This window comes from Balaenoptera musculus, chromosome 8, assembly GCF_009873245.2.
Source record: "Balaenoptera musculus isolate JJ_BM4_2016_0621 chromosome 8, mBalMus1.pri.v3, whole genome shotgun sequence".
Classification (NCBI taxonomy): domain Eukaryota; kingdom Metazoa; phylum Chordata; class Mammalia; order Artiodactyla; family Balaenopteridae; genus Balaenoptera; species Balaenoptera musculus.
The window spans coordinates 84,887,104-84,902,498 of record NC_045792.1 but is presented as its reverse complement, the minus strand read 5'-3'; the positions used below and the strand labels follow the sequence as shown (position 1 = coordinate 84,902,498).

The 15,395-nt window shown below is 51.6% G+C and overlaps 1 protein-coding gene across 3 annotated transcripts in view; it reads left to right on the top strand.

Annotated features, from left to right (window-relative positions):
- Positions 1-15,395, top strand: part of ABTB2 (ankyrin repeat and BTB domain containing 2) — a 181,451-nt gene that overhangs the window by 145,194 nt on the left and 20,862 nt on the right. The gene's annotated exons all lie outside the window — the stretch shown is intronic.

Below are 15,395 nucleotides of genomic sequence, written 5' to 3'. Positions count from 1 at the left end.
GCAGAGGACATCGTCCCCCTGGGAATGAGGGGTTTGGGGAAGTGGGGAGGAAGGCTGTGTAGACATGCAGGAACAGAGGGAGGTCTGCCGGCTTGCCAGCAAATTGCTGGAGGAGAACATCATCCAGCAGAGCACACGGAGGGAGACAGATACAGCTAGAGATGCAGACGGGGCTGAGGTAGACAGAGGGTGATCTGATTTTCTGTCTCAGAACCTCGGGAGCTGGGGTGCTCAGACTCACCGAACGGTGCTGCCAGCAGTAGCAGAGAAGCCAGATCCTTGAGGAATATCTGGGAATACTGGAAACGAAGGTGGGCTCCTTGTCCACAAACCAGCCCATCTGCTTAAGCTTCAAGCCCTGGCCCCTTGCTTCCCTCTCCCCAGCCCTGCATAGTGCCCCTTCATGGAGGGAAGCTCAGTCTGAGGGCTGGGGGCCTGCTGGTGTTCAGGACACTAAGCCAGGAAGAGCGTCTGACTTGGGATGGAACCGAGAAACATCTGGTGTTCTGTTTCTCAGCCAGCAGAGCATGATCTGAGGGGAAAACTGCGATTCAAAGACGCACATTTGAAATCAAACTTATCACTCTCTTATTTTAGATCCTTCGACCTGTCACTTAGTCTCTCCAGAGCCCAGGTTCTGTGGACAAGTAACATTTAGTCTTCACAACCACCCGTAAGGTGAGCGCTGATGAGTTAACGCAGGTAGCACTTTTAGAATGGTACCTGGACACAGTAAGTGCTCAGTATTAGCTACTATGATGATTAGTATCAGGCAGAAGGAATAGCATATGCCGAGACCATGTGGCAAGAGAGAGTGTGGGACCTGGGGGAGAGAGAAAGGAGCAGTGTGAGAATAAGGAAACACGGTCCAGAACGATGCCCGGGGGAGCTGGGACCTCCAGGGCCAAGACAAGGGGAGGGCTGAGCTTGTGGCCTAGAACAGGGGTCCCCAACCCCCAGGCCGCGGACTGGTACCGCTCCGCGGCCTGTGAGGAACCTGGCCGCACAGCAGGAGGTGAGTGGAGGGCAAGCGAGCCAAGTTTCATCTGCTGCTCCCCGTCGCTTCCCATCACTCGCTTTACCACCTGAACCATCCCCCCGCCCCGCCCCGCACCCGCCCCCAATCCGTGGAAAAATTGTCTTCCACGAAACCGGTCCCTGGTGCCAAACAGGCTGGGGACCGCTGGCCTGCTCAGTGTTTCTGTGATTGGCTGATTTTCACTTGCCCTTTCCCCACACATCCCCTCTCAGCACCTGGACCACTCTGAGAATGAAGACGCTAGGAAGCCCTTCCCATGCTGCTGTGAGGAAAGGCACTTCTACCAGGATCCACCCTGGAGCTGTCTGGTACATGGTCCTGCACCCTGGGCAGGTTCAGGAGAGACAAGTGGCCCAGAGTGCTGCTTTGTTACCTATCAGTCCCCAGTTCCCATGGAGCTATTTTTGCACTGAGATCAAAGCCCTTTTCCAGGTGAGATCCCGGAAGAAGGTGCTGTGTGTCTAGCCCATCTCTTGGCTGCCCGGATCCATGTCATGCTGGCCAAGAAGGTTCCTGCAAGTATGTGGACAGAACTCAGAAAAACTGGAGTTGGCAAAGGTGTCAGCCCATAGGAGTCCTACCCACTCCACCTGAAGTCCATACCACGACCTCAGATACTGCCCAAGGGTCAGAGGGTTCCACCAGCCTCTTGGGTCATCCCGGAGGTGCCATCTCTGCTACCTTCTAGCGGTGTGACACATCAGCCCATCTTTCTAGGCCTCAGTTTCCTCAGCGGTAAAACAGTGAAGATAATAAGATGCTACTCGGGTTAAATGAGATAATGTGGTAAAACACTCACCTCAGTGCCTGGCACCTAAAAATACTCATAAATGGTGACTGTCATCCCCCAGCCCCGCCCCCCACTCCCCCCGTTACTACAATGGTCATAAACATGCTTAGGTGACGGTTGGCGCCGAGAATAGTCTTTCTTGATTGACGTAGGATGATGTTTCTTAAAATGTGGTTCTCCAGCAGCACCTGGGTTAGTAATACGACTACAGCTAATACAATTACCACTACTACTATTGATATTACCAATATAACCAGTGCCACTACCAATAATAATAGTTAATAATGCAACTCCTAATATTACTCCTACTTACAAACACTCCTGCTAATTATAGCTAGCATTATAGAGCACATATTAAGTGACAGATACCATCTTAAGTGCTTCACTAATTAACTCACATTTCTCACTGTACTTCTGTTGATCAGCAGGGAAGGGATATAAGGGAATTACGGAGCGCCTTATGTGATTGAGTCTCCTGCCTAATGAGAGAGGCAAAAACAAGACAGAGGGAAAAAATGAGCACAAACCACCAGACAATGTAAGAAGAAGCTTGGTTGTATGATACTGCATTAGGTCAGCCCTCAGGCCCTGACACCGGCCGGGATTCAAACCCAGCTCTGCCATGTACAAGCTGGTGGCCTCAGTCGTTTAGCCTCTATGCCTCAGTTTCTTCTTAACACAGGACTAACAGTGCCGACCTCGTAGGGGTGTCGTGGGGATTGAGTTAATATATGCGAAGCACAGTGCATGGCACACAGTATGTGTCAGTCATCATCTTCTTCATCTTCATCCTCATCCTCATCCTCATAGCCCAGAGGATCTTGGAGAAGACTGGAGTCTTTGGGGAGGTAGTGTCAGAACAGACTGGGGTTTTAACTGGGCCTTAAAGAACAGCCACGGGACACTGGGACAGGTGGGGTGACACTGGCAGCAGAAGTCGCAGAGGGATTTTGTTGCTTCAAAGTGCATATTTCATGACATATGAAATATGTCATGAAATCTACATTTCATGTACTTTTTTTTTTTAATATAAATTTATTTATTTTATTTATTTATTTTTGGCTGTGTTGGGTCTTTTGTGCTGTGCTCGGGCTTTCTCTAGTTGAGGAGAGCAGGGGCTACTCTTTGTTGTGGTGCGTGGACTTCTCATTGCGGTGGCTTCTCTTGTCTCAGAGCACGGGCTCTAGGCACGTGGGCTTCAGTAGTTGTGGCGCACGGGCTTAGTTACTCTGCGGCATTTGGGATCTTCCCGGACCAGGGCTCAAACCCGTGTCCCCTGCATTGGCAGGCGGATTCTTAACCACTGTGCCACCAGGGAAGCCCTCATGTACATTTTTAAAACACAGAAAAGGTTTGTTTTTTTGTTTTTTTTTAAATCATCAGTGGTTGTTGTTTATCTAGGCAAATGCTCCTAGGTGGCGCTTGAGTGATTTTCCCGTGGAGACCTGCATCCTTAGAGGTGCCCTTGTGTGAGGGTCAAACCAGCGCCGCCTCCTCCAGCTGTGTGATCTGAACATGTCTCCTTACCTTCCAAGCCACAGTTTCCTCCTATGTAGAGTGAAGATCTAAGCAGTGCCTACTTCCTGGGGGCCCCCCAAGTTCTGGGGCAGGGCCCCCAACACACATGAAGTACACAGCAAAGAGAGGCCTCTCTTTGTTCCAGTCCAGATGCAGGAGGGGGACGTTTCCCCTCAGATGAGCACTTTACATAAATGGGAGGCGCCCGCGGATAGGCTGCGCGTTCAGTCTGAAGAAGTGGGCTCGTTAATCTTTTGCTCGGCTTGCGAAAGTGTTCTCTTATCAAATAATAGAGATGATGGCACTGGTGGCTTTATGCTCCTGACTTGTGGTTCCCTTAAATACCATTTCAAGAAGATTTGCAATGTTAAGCTCTTTTCTCTCTTTCCACTCCCCCCTTTTGTGCATTGAATTTCCATCTGCTTACCCAAAATGGAAGCAAAAGAAATAAAAATAGCTATCGGGTGAATTAAGTACTTGTTTGCATGTGTTTCCCAGGCTGGTGCATCCAGTGACCTCTGAAGTGACTTGTCTGTGGTCTGCAGTACACACAGAGAGCTGTCCCTCCCACCCCCAGTCATTCTCCATCCTCTTAGCTGCTTTTTACTTTCTTCCAAGCACCCTCCTCTGTCTGAAGTTACCTTGTCTGTGAATTTGCTTACTTCCTTTTCTGCCCCCTCCTCACCCCTCTAGAAGGTAGGCACTGTGGGCCCAGTGTTACCACTGTGACCCCAGCACATAGGACATTCCCTGGCACAGAGTAGGCAGTTAAATATTTTGTTTGGTTAGTGAAATAGGCTATAGAGCCTAAAGGTTGGACTTTTGGAGTCAGAAAGACCATCTGTGGGGTCTCTGCTCTCTCGTTTACTAGCTGTGTAACTATGGGCAAGTTAATTTCTCAGGCCTCAGTTTCCCCAGCTTTTAATGGAAAATGGCTTGATCTACTTACATAGGTTTTTGTAGGGAATCAAATGAGGTAATCCATTGAAAGGACTTAGCACAGAGTAAGCTCTTCATATGTGATGGCTGCTATTGTCAGTATAATTACTGTTTTCATAAACCTGTGGAGGGACTCAAATAACTAAATCATGTTTAATGCATAAATAACCCAAAACAATGGTGAATTTAAAAATCACATCTACTCAAAGTGCATGTTTTCTTTCCCTCTCATATATACCTCCTTCAGTCGCCGCCCTTAATTCCCTCTTAACCCACCCCTGACTGTAGCCAGGGAATCAGGCAAATGACAGAGAAGATGAGGTAGACCAGATGGTCCAAAGGTTTAATTCAGTGAAGACAGTTTTGAACAGAGATATGTACAGACTTTGGATTTATCGCAACCCACCACCCGAGAATCTCAAAGAACTCTAGAAACTGGATTTCATCCACCCATTGGTTCAAAGACCGAGCAGCAAGTCAAGCACTCTGAAGTTAGTGATGTAGTCGTGCCCCTGGCCCCTCACTTGCTGGTTTGGCCACAGTGCCTGCACAAGACGGGCTGCCGTCGTTGAGTGTTAAGCGTGGGAGTGATATGACCTGATTTATATTTACATGGGTTAGAAGCATCTGGACAAATCTTTACAGTTTATAAAGCACTTTAAACACACGACTCTTTAGCAGATCTTCACAAGCTCTCAGAGGAAGCCGTTTCCACTCCCATTTAGAGAAGAGCAGACTGAGGCCTTGAGAGGGTAAGATGGGCACCCAAGGTCACAGCTAGGAAGAGGCAAATCTGAGCTCAGCCGGGGAGGTCCAACGATAAGAATGCAGTGAATTCACAGTGTCAGCGGAGGGGGGTGAGACCTCCCTCCCGCCTCCCGAGGGAGAGAGAAAGACCCTGGGAACCGGTCTCCATCAGCACCTCCTGCCCAGTGTGACTTGGGCTGCTCGCTCTCAACTACTCAGGGCCTCTTCCCCCACAGGCTTGAGTTAGCTGGCTCTGGGTGGCCAGTGAGGGTGGGCATCTGTCCAGCATCCGAGAAGGAGTGAGCCAGGGATGGGGGACAGACAAAGGAAGTGGCAGTGCCAGATAACAGGGGCTGGAGAAAGAACAGGATCCCAACCCAGCTGTTGACAAGTGCCCCCGGGGCTGCCTGTTGCGTGTGATTTCCTGTCCCATTGTTGCGCCCACCCGGTCCCCACAGAGAAGAAGAAGACTGGGAACTGCCAGCCCCAGGGGTGTTTTTGTCACGGGGCTGCCACAATGCCCTTTGTCTCCCAGAGGGCGCCTGGGTGCTGGAAAGTCCCAACTCAAGGGAATGGAGTTTGGTTTCTTACAGAAGGCGGCTTCCTAGGCTGAGCTGTGGACTTTGCAGACGCCGAGGATGGGCCAGGATAGGAGCTCGGGCGATGTCTGGAGTCCAGCTGGGCTGGTTTCTGGCCTGCTCCTACTTGCCTGCCAGCCGGCTCCCCAGATTTCCCTCCTCCCTCAAGACCAACTGCCTCTGACAGCCGCTTCCTTTGCTGCTTTAATATTTGAGATTTGGGGGAAGAAAGCTCTTAAGGGGTCTGGAGTGTCCCTCTGGGGCCCAGCCCGCACCCCGTTGCCTGCTGCCTTCAGGACTGATGCGGCTGTGGGCGCGGAGGCTGGAGTTGGGCAGAACGGGGCAGTGAGCGCACTGGGGCGACTCTTTTCTCCTTCATGCTCTGCCTTCCAGTTCTCCACCAGCCAGCAGGCTCAGAGCACTTTGCGTATGGCAGTTTGGTCTCAGGAAGGACCTCGGAATCTCTCTTTTTAGAGCCAGACAGATCGCCATTGGCTAGCTATGTGACCTTGGATGTGTGTCCAAACCCCTCAAAGCCTTGGTTTCCACATTTGTAAAACACCCTTGCAGGGTGGCTGTGTTAGAGGGTAATGTTTTCAGAATGGCCTCTTGCTTACCTGGCACGTAGTAGGCCCTCAGCAAACCTTGGCAATGTGGTTTTGCTGCTCAGAAGCCAGTGCCAGCGTCTCCCCTGAGGCTGCAGTTGGGCCGTGGGTGCAGAAAGGAGGGTCAAGCGCTGGGAGCCTTTTCCTCTGGCTGGGTTAAGAGTGCACCACCGTCTCCAGCTCAGGTCAAAGCCACTAGCTGCCAGTCGGGAATCTCCACCTTACACACGTGCATCTCTGCCAGGCCTCAAGAGCCCCATGCCTCTACCTTCTCCTGGAAGTTTCTGGAAACTCTTTACCTGACAGTGTGAATGGGTCACCTTTCTGCCTTAGACTGTGGGGGGATGGGGAAGGCGGGTGCTGTGTGATGATACTCAGCTGAATCCAGACAGGAACACCTATTCAGAGACTCTAAATAAATGACCCCACCCCTGGCCCACTGCCCAGCAGCTGCCTGTTGGGTCAGTGGAGCAGGAGAGCTAAGCAACAGGGTCCTCCCAAGCTGACTTGTTGGCAGAGGCCGATCGGTGGTGGCAGTGCCCTCACCGTGATTCTGAAAGCGTGTGTTCAAAAGCAGGGGCGTGTGTTTGAACAGGTTGGAGGCCCTTGACTGTCTGGCTTCCACAGGGTGAAAGAGCTGTGGTCTCTTGTCAGCCGTCACAGACGCCGAGCCTGGGTGATTCTGAATCTCTTGCATCCTCCTGCAGCAGTGAGCCCTGAGGGTAAGGTGCAGCCGGGAGGCCACGGGAGCCACAGCCCAGCCAAGCGGAGAGAGGGAGGCCTGCTTTCACCCCGCTCCATTCCAGTTGTGTGGGAAGCAGCGATCCTCTGGCCTGCTTTGCCAGCTGCCTGCCAGCCAGACCGCCACGCAGGGGAGCCTTGGCCTGAGAAATGGGCCAGATAGATGCCCTGGACCTTGCATCACTCAGAGCCCTCCCTGCTGTAGGGGAGAGGGTGGAGGCGTGGTGCCCGCATGCAATCTCCAGTGAGATCTGTACCCTCCCACCCACATAAGAGGCCACCCTGGAGTCAGGCCCAGTTACCAAAGACAGATGGCTGTGTCCCCTCCATCGCGGCTCAAGGCCACATGGACATCTGCCGAGCCACACCTGCCATCCCCCCCCTGAGACGGCTCCACGTGCCATCCTAGCTGCCCTCCCAGAAACCACCTTAGCCCCAGTCAGCCGAGCTCCCCCAGGAAGCTGTTCCTGGGTAGAAAATTCTCCTGCGGAATGCTTATCTTTTTATCAGGGAAATATTTTCTTTTTTTCTGAAGAGAACCATTTGTTAATACCCAAGCCAGCCCAAGCCTCCAAGAATGGAAGACGAAGCACTTGCCCATTTCAGGAGCTCATCTGCCTGACTTAGAGCTCGGGAGCCCTGCAGAGAGTTCTGGAGTAAGAGGGGAGCCCTGCAGAGAGTTCTGGAGTAAGAGCGGACCCCTGAGAACATGTTAGCAGCCAGAGGGCTTTGCCTCTAGGAGTGAGAAACGTTCTATGCATTTCTGTTCTTTTTTTTTTTTTTGGCCATACCACGCAGCCTGCAGGATCTTAGTTCCCCAACCAGGGATTGAACCCAGGCCCTCGGCAGTGAGAGCGCGGAGCCCTAACCACTGGACCGCCAGGGAATTCCCTGGGCTATGCTTTCTGAATTCAAAGGTTGAGTTTCTAACATGGGCTTCTGTGCTGGGGGATGGGTAGCGTCAGTAAGTAAAGCAGTCTCTGCCTTCGGAGAAATTATAGCCTGAGGGGAAAGCAGGCAAAAAGAATGTGAACAAACAAAATGATACCAAATGGGCTAAGTGCTGTGAGGGTGCAGTGCTGAGGGCAGAATGGGGACCAGGCTCAGGGCGGGTGGGCAGAGAGGGCCTCCCACTGCCTGGAGGAGACCCATGAGCCAGGCAAGGTGCCTTACCCCAGGGCCTAATGCCAGGGTGACCAGGTGTTTGTGTTTGCCTGAGACACTTCTCATGTACGCCTGCTGTTCCAGTGTTGTTGGCAATAGCACTCCTTTTCCCTCTCAAAAGTGGTCCAGCTTGGATGACAGACTACATGGCTACCATGCCTAATGCTCATCATCCCCAAGATGTCCAGGGTCCAGAAAAATGGAAAGCCAGGGCCAACTGACTAAGCTAAGTGGCAGTGGAGTATACTATTTGGGAGCTTGGACATGGAGGGTACCCTGCCTGGGACCACATCCCAGCTCTGCCACTTACTAGGTGCGTGACCTGGAGCAAGTTACTTTACCTCTCCAGCCCTCAGTTTCTCCATGTGTACAATGGGGATAATAATAGTACCTGTTTCATAAAGTAGATATGAGGATGAAATAAGTCAATAGATATAAAGGGCTTAAAACAGTGCCACGTGTTTAGCAAATGCTCTGTACACGTTAGTTGTTTGTGTTGCCCAGTTATTCCTGGATGCCTCGGAGCCAGGCCAGGATGCCCCGATTGTTACCCAATTGGCCTCCCATCCCACAGCTCATGTTTAGGTTCCCTGACGGGCAACCAATGGGAAGAGGCAGGGAAATCGTTCACAGCTAATCATGACTTGGTTGTAATCTAAATTTATATCCATATACATATCTGAGCAACTGGAGGTTTTTCTAGTGCCTCTAATCTGTACCAGATGGGTTTTAATAAGAAAAGTGTATTTCCCAGAAGAAAGTCCTAAGCCCTGCCTCTAACAGAAGTCACCTGACCCCACGTGGAGATTCTGCCAGGGGTCAGCTACAGGGTCTGAGGCAGCGGGGGCTGCCAGAGGAGATAGGCCCCGGGGTCAGAAGAGAGATGCCTGCCCGGCTCTGACTCCAAGCTGAGCCAAACCATTCTGGTTTACCAAGCAATTCTAGAAAAATAATTAGTCCAAGATGTGAACCAGACTAGAATCGCTTCCTTTGTACTGGGAGCGGAATCTGACTTCAGTTGGGACAGTGTTGGTTTCATTCTCCGTGGATGTTTTGGCTTGGTGTTCGGCCACCGTGGCCCTCCAGAAATCTTGGGGGACCTGTGGTGAGGGCCTCAGAGCTGGCAGAGCAGAGCCGACCTTGACCTTCCTAGAGCAGTCTCTGCTTGAAGAGCTGTCACTTGATTGGGAAAAGCTTGGCATCTTCTCAGGTTCCTGACGGTGCCACTTGCCAGGTCCCAGCCCAGGCGGCACAGCAGGGTAGGGCGTGGAAGCGGCGTGCTTCCCAGCAAGGTCCGTGAGAAGGATGGATTTGGGGGGAAGGTCACCCCATTCAACACCAGTGCTCAGCAGTGGTTCCCACTGAAGGTGGGGCAGAGGCAGTGCAAGAATTTAGGGCTGAGGGTGGGAGACATTCTGGCTACCCCCTCCCTTGACCATCACCTGCAGCTGTGTAGCTGGTCCCTGTGAGATTCCTTTCCTAGACTAAGGGTGCTCACAGGCAGGGTGGGCTCTAAGGCATCATGGGCATCCCCAGACCCTCCCAGCCAGGCCCACGCCCCAGAGTCCTGTGTCCTCCCAGCCAACGGTGGAAGTTAAGAAACCACAGCCCGGTTTCCCAGGGCTGAGCTCAGGCCGGGTCTCGAGGCCCTGCCCAGCCAGTGGGCACCTCCCAGATCTGCCTGCCTGAGTATTTGAACCCAGTCCTCGTGGGTGGGCGCAGAGGGGACATACCTGCTGGCCCCAGACTTGGCCTGCCAGCTGGGGACAGAGGCACAAGGCCTTCTCATACCTGGGCCTCCAGTTCCAGGCTTGTGCCCCATCTACCAACCTGACTCTCTCCCCAAGGCCCCTGCCCACCTCAAGGAAGAACAGAGCCTGCTTTGAGCTGGAAATTGGAGGCGTTTCCTGTTTCATGTTGTTAAGACACTGCTTATAGGACTGTAATCCCAATAAATCATATGCTTGCTGAGTGGGGCAGCGGTTTTTTTTTTTTTTTTCCCCAGGCTGCAGGGACCTCTTAAAACCAAGGTCTTAAGAAGTTTATTCTCTTTCATTTTTTTAACAGGGAAAAATGGCTTTTGCAGGCCTGGTCCTATTGAAGGGCCTTGTGAGCCCATTGGCTTGATATTCTCAGGCTCATCTGTATGATTAATTTAAAGAGAGAGGAAGAGAAACTGAGTCATGACACATGGGGCTGGGCCCCCTGTTGCTGCTGAAGGGCTCTGTGACCTTGGGTGAGGTCATGCATATAAAGCCTCCCCGGGTCTCTATTTCCTCCTCTTCACCCCCCCTTCCTGTCAAAGACCCGTTTTCTTTGGTGTATTTTACACCTCCCCCACTGACATTAGTTGCTATTTTATGCACACAAAGACAAATGCTCCCAGTCGGTGACCCTTTTAAGTGGCTTTGTTTGTCACAGTAGCAGCCTGACCGGATGCGGATGCGCTTGCATGCGTGTGTGTGTGTGTCTGTGTGTGTGTGCGCGCGCACATGTGTGTGGTGTTTCTGAGGTTGGTCAGGCCGCCAACAGCATTGAGGGGCTGCGGGTCCCTCACAGTCCTCCCGTGCCCACCGCCTCACCACCTGGCATGTTTCTGACCCCGTGGCCCCTGGGTCTGTGTTGTCGTCCCTTCCCCTGGTCAAGGTTCTTGACAGCCAAGGCCGAGGGCCTGCACTGCCAGAAACGGTCTGCAGATCACCCTCCACATCGTGGTTGTGTTTGTTGCTCTGTTTTATGAGTGGGTGCTGGGCAGCTCGCTGGCAGGCTTTTGCAAGCTTTACATGTTTATACTCGCTGGAGGGTTGGGGGGTGTGGGGGGGGAATTGGCTGGACTTGAAGAGAGCTGGAGCTGAGGCATTTAATAGGACCAGATTCCTATAGCCTTTTCTGCTATCATGTGTTTTCTCTACCAACAGACACTAAAATGGTAGTAACAGTTAACCTTTACCAAGAACTTACCATGTGCCAAATGCCGTGCTAAGCCCTTTACGTACATACTTCTGGCCATCTTGTGAGGTGGTCCTGTTATTTATACCCATTTTGCTGATGGGGCAACTGAGGCTAAGGGAGATAAGATGACTTGCACAGGATCACAATTTAATTCATTGAGAGTGCAATGGATTGCAGCCTAGGGCAGCCTCCCACCAGAGCCTATGCTCTTGACCTCTGTATAGTAGGTACAGCTATTGTCATGTGGAGGCTGTGAAATAACAGCAAAAGGGTTTCTCATGATGGAAAATGTCTAGAAACCACTGACTTAACCCCATCTTTAAAAGAAAAACAGGCCCAAAGAGGGTAATGATCTGCCCAAGGTTACAGAGCCAGTTCGGTTGCTTCCTAAAACTAGGGCTGTCTCCCAGTGAGGATTCAGTGTGGGATCCTCAGATCCTTAGGCCGGGAGCATGCCTATAAAGCACACACCATTCTAGAATTGGCTGGACTGGGACAGAATCCCAGCCCCACGCCTGAGAGCAGCCTTGCCTTAGGGATCGACTACAGTTGTCTAAGGCAGTGGTTCTCAATGAGACTTCTCAGAAGTCCACAGGGTCAAAATTATATTCATAATAATAAGGTGTTATTTGCCTTTTCACTCATTTTCTCACAAGTTTCCAGGGAGTTTTCCAGAAGCTGTGTGACATGTGAGCATGGTATCACTCTGATGGCTGACGGGATATGAGTTTGTGTATTGATGTTTGAAGTTCTCTGTTTTAATTTCTGATACAATAATTAGCGCTAGAACAATACACATAAATAAAAGCTCTTTGGGGGCCTCAGTAATTTGTAAAAGTACAAAGGGGATCCTGAGGCCAAAGTGCTTGAGAACCGCTATTCCGTGGTGCCAGACCCAGCAAAGGGGAAAGTCAGGGGCTTGCAGCCACACTCAGCCTAGGGAAAAGGCAAGAAGAGGGAAACAGGTTTTTTTCTCTGGGAGGGAACCAAGCAGAGAGACCCTGGGGATGACGCATACTCAGTCATTCCCAGCTTTGCCCCTCTAGAGCCTTTTCACTCCACAGTTAGGATGCAGCCATGGCCGGTACAGATGGGAGTTTTTATAGGGATTTTCCAGAATGTCCAGTAATGCAGGCCAGTTTCTCAGCATGCCCAGTGGGCTAGATGAAATTACCAGAAAGGAAATAGTAGCCTGGAACCCACAGGCCAAGGGAAGGATGTTACTGAGAAAGTCCATGAATTGCATGTCATTTTACCTTCCTATGGGCCACAGGTCAAGGAGGTGGGTAGACACCCACCATTTCTCCTTGGAGAAAGGCCTGAAGGGGTCATTTGGGGGGCTGCAATGGCCTTGTTTGTGGACAGGTGGGCACCAGCCACCACCCCAGAGGCAGAGTGACAATTTTGACCCTGAAGGATTTTTGTATGTTGAGAATATTAATCAGTGTGCAATTCAGGAAACAGAAAACACCTTAGGTGTTTTAAACAGGAAGGGATTTAATGCAGGGAATTAGGTGCCAAAAGAATCATTGGAAGGACTCAAAGAGCAGGTTCAAGGCTGAACCTCCAGGAATGACTCCAAGGACAATACAAAACTTGCTATCAGGGGGACTACTCCCTCTGAGATAACCCTGGGAACTGCAATTCAGGATTGAAGCTGGAGTCAAGAAGTTTCTGCCATTGCCTTCAACAGCAGTACTGCTGCCTCTGGAGCACTCAGGAAGTTGGGAAATGGACACCGGAATGCTCTGTAGGGGGAAAAAAATCCCTCATGTTTTATGAGCTGGCTTGCTAGCAGGAACAAGCAAAGGGGACACAAAGGTGGCCTCCGCCTCACATCCATTTACCAGATCTCGGGCAGCTACGTCTTAATGGTGAAGCCTGATTTGCAAAGCAGTCTGGGAAATGTAGTTTTCAATTTTCCACGTCTTCAGCTAAGATGGTAAAATGGAGGCTGAATGAACCAATCCCCAGTATCTGCCCACCGGTTATCAACACTGCGTCTTTTCATGTGCCGAGTTATAAGAGGCACAAGGCGGGAGAATGAATCATGACACCATCTGATTAGACTTCATGGTTTCCTGAGTTCCCTCTTGGATTTCCCGTAGTGCAGCTGGGAGATGCTGCTTAGAGCATTTGTGGCCACACTTGGCTCTTTGTCTTGGCCGTTGGCCACAATAGGGAAGAATGGCTGGCAAATCCACGAACTGTCTTTTTGTTTACCCTTCAGTCTCCAATGCTGGTGGTTTAGATAAAACCTTCCCTTTGGATCAGAAGGACTGACATGTAGAAGTATGTCTCTGAGCTTGCCTTGTAGCATTGGAGTGTAAGAATTGTAAAATTCCAAAATAACATTTGGGGGGAATTCAAATGGGCATTCACAATTAAAGAAGTTCTTGGAAACAGGGGAGTAATTCACAAAGGGATAGTTGTTCCTTCCTGGATTCTACAAGCTCCCCCCATAGGGTCCTGGCTTCCCGCTCTAACGAGTCCATGTCGTGACTTTGAAAAGTATATGCCATTCTTTTCTGGGCAGAAGCAGGACTTGGTCCAGAACTGATAACTTGGATGCATTATGCCACGTTCCTGATGCTTAGCCATCCTTGCAGTCATTCGGTTCATTGAGGATCTGTTGTGTCTAGGACCTGTGCTGGGTGTATTTTAGAGAACCAGAGATGATGAAGGCATCGTTCTTGTCCTGAAGAGGAATAACCTAGTCAGGAAGATGAGACGCATTCATTCTGGAATAGAATTCTAAGGGATCTTGGAGAAGGAAGAGATTATTTTCTTTGGAAAAGGGATGTGGGAAGGCTTCTAGAAAGAAGTGGCATTGGAACTAAGCCTTGAAGGATAAATAGGAGCTGGATGGGCAGAGGTGAGAGCTGGTTCGTTCTTGTGAGGAGGTGGGAACGGGCAGGGTGGGCTTGAGAACCACGAATGCCTGATGGTCAGGTGTGTCCTGATGAAAGATGTGAGCCAGGCTTGGAAAGTAAGCTGAGTGAGGTTCTGGGCATCCTTGAAGGCCAAGGCTACAAGGCTTTCCCAGCCTGTGGCCGCCTTGTCACCATAGCGATTGGTACACTCAGTGCACCAGTGAAATGACTCAAACCTAGAAATATTTTCAGAAATGACAGGACCAGGGCATCAAAATAATTTCTGAATGAACCACTTTCAAGAATCCCATCTGATTATCTTTTTAAATAAATAAATAAAAGCATCCTTTGCCCTCAAGAAGAGAAGCTTTGCAAACTTTGAAGATGACCTAAGCTTTTGAGATCTGAGATCAGTCATGTGAGGGCATCTTTAGGTGATTCCCTGCAGTTGATTTACTCAGGAGCTGAGGAGAGAGGATGGAGGTCGTCTTCCTGGACAGAGTACCTCTCTGCGTGTCTAGGGGAAAGATGGCGACAGCAAGGGCCTAACGCACATGGATCCCAGGGTGTCAGATGAAGTGGGGTGTGGAGGGGGCATGGGGGGCGGTAGGCATGAAGCCAAGACCGGCTGTCGGGGCCCCTCCACAGCATGGGGTCTGCTGGGCTGTGGAGTGGTCTTCCGAGGTCTTCACCGTGGGAGATGGGCCAGAATGGGCGGAGGACAGGAGTCAAGCTTGGTGGGGTGGGGACGGCAGGGCCTGGGGCAGGGAGGGACCGGCCCTGAGTGGCAGGACCATGGTATTGCTCAGCACCAGGGGGCCCCAGTCGCTGTCCTGTGAATGGTGCCCCCTGCTGGCACCCAGAACGCCTGTGACCAGTGCCCCCTGAGTTTGTAGCTCAGAGGCCTTGCTGAACCGCCTCTCCCTGCCTCCTCCTAGCTGCCCCACACCGTGGCCATGGGTTCTGGGTGTGACATAGGTCCTGGGACCGGTCCTCCCTGGAGGACCTCGGGCGCCAGCCTGGGGCCACCCTGCCTGCCACAGGAAGCGACATAGGCCCACCTCAGCCCGGGGTCAGTTGAGGAGGGGGTGTCTGTCAACCACACACAGGTAGTGTGCCATGTGTCGTCTCACGCGGCCTCATGATGATCCTGAGAAGTGGGGACTGCCCCATCTCGCAAGCGAAGAAGGAAACAGCCTCGGGGTGTTGTCTGTGGTGATGAAGGGGCACAGCTGCTGACGGCACAGCTGGGTTTGGAGCCTGGGTCTGTTCGACTCTTTCCTCTGCACCCCAGCACCCAGAAGGCTGGCCTCCTCTCCCCTCTGCAGAGAGGGAGACCCTGTCTGAATCCTGTGGAGGCGACAGGAGTCCCCAGTTCCACACGCTGGCAAACCCCTTCCTCGATGGGCCACCTAAGGCCCCCAGGCTCTGCTCGTGGCCCATGACAGG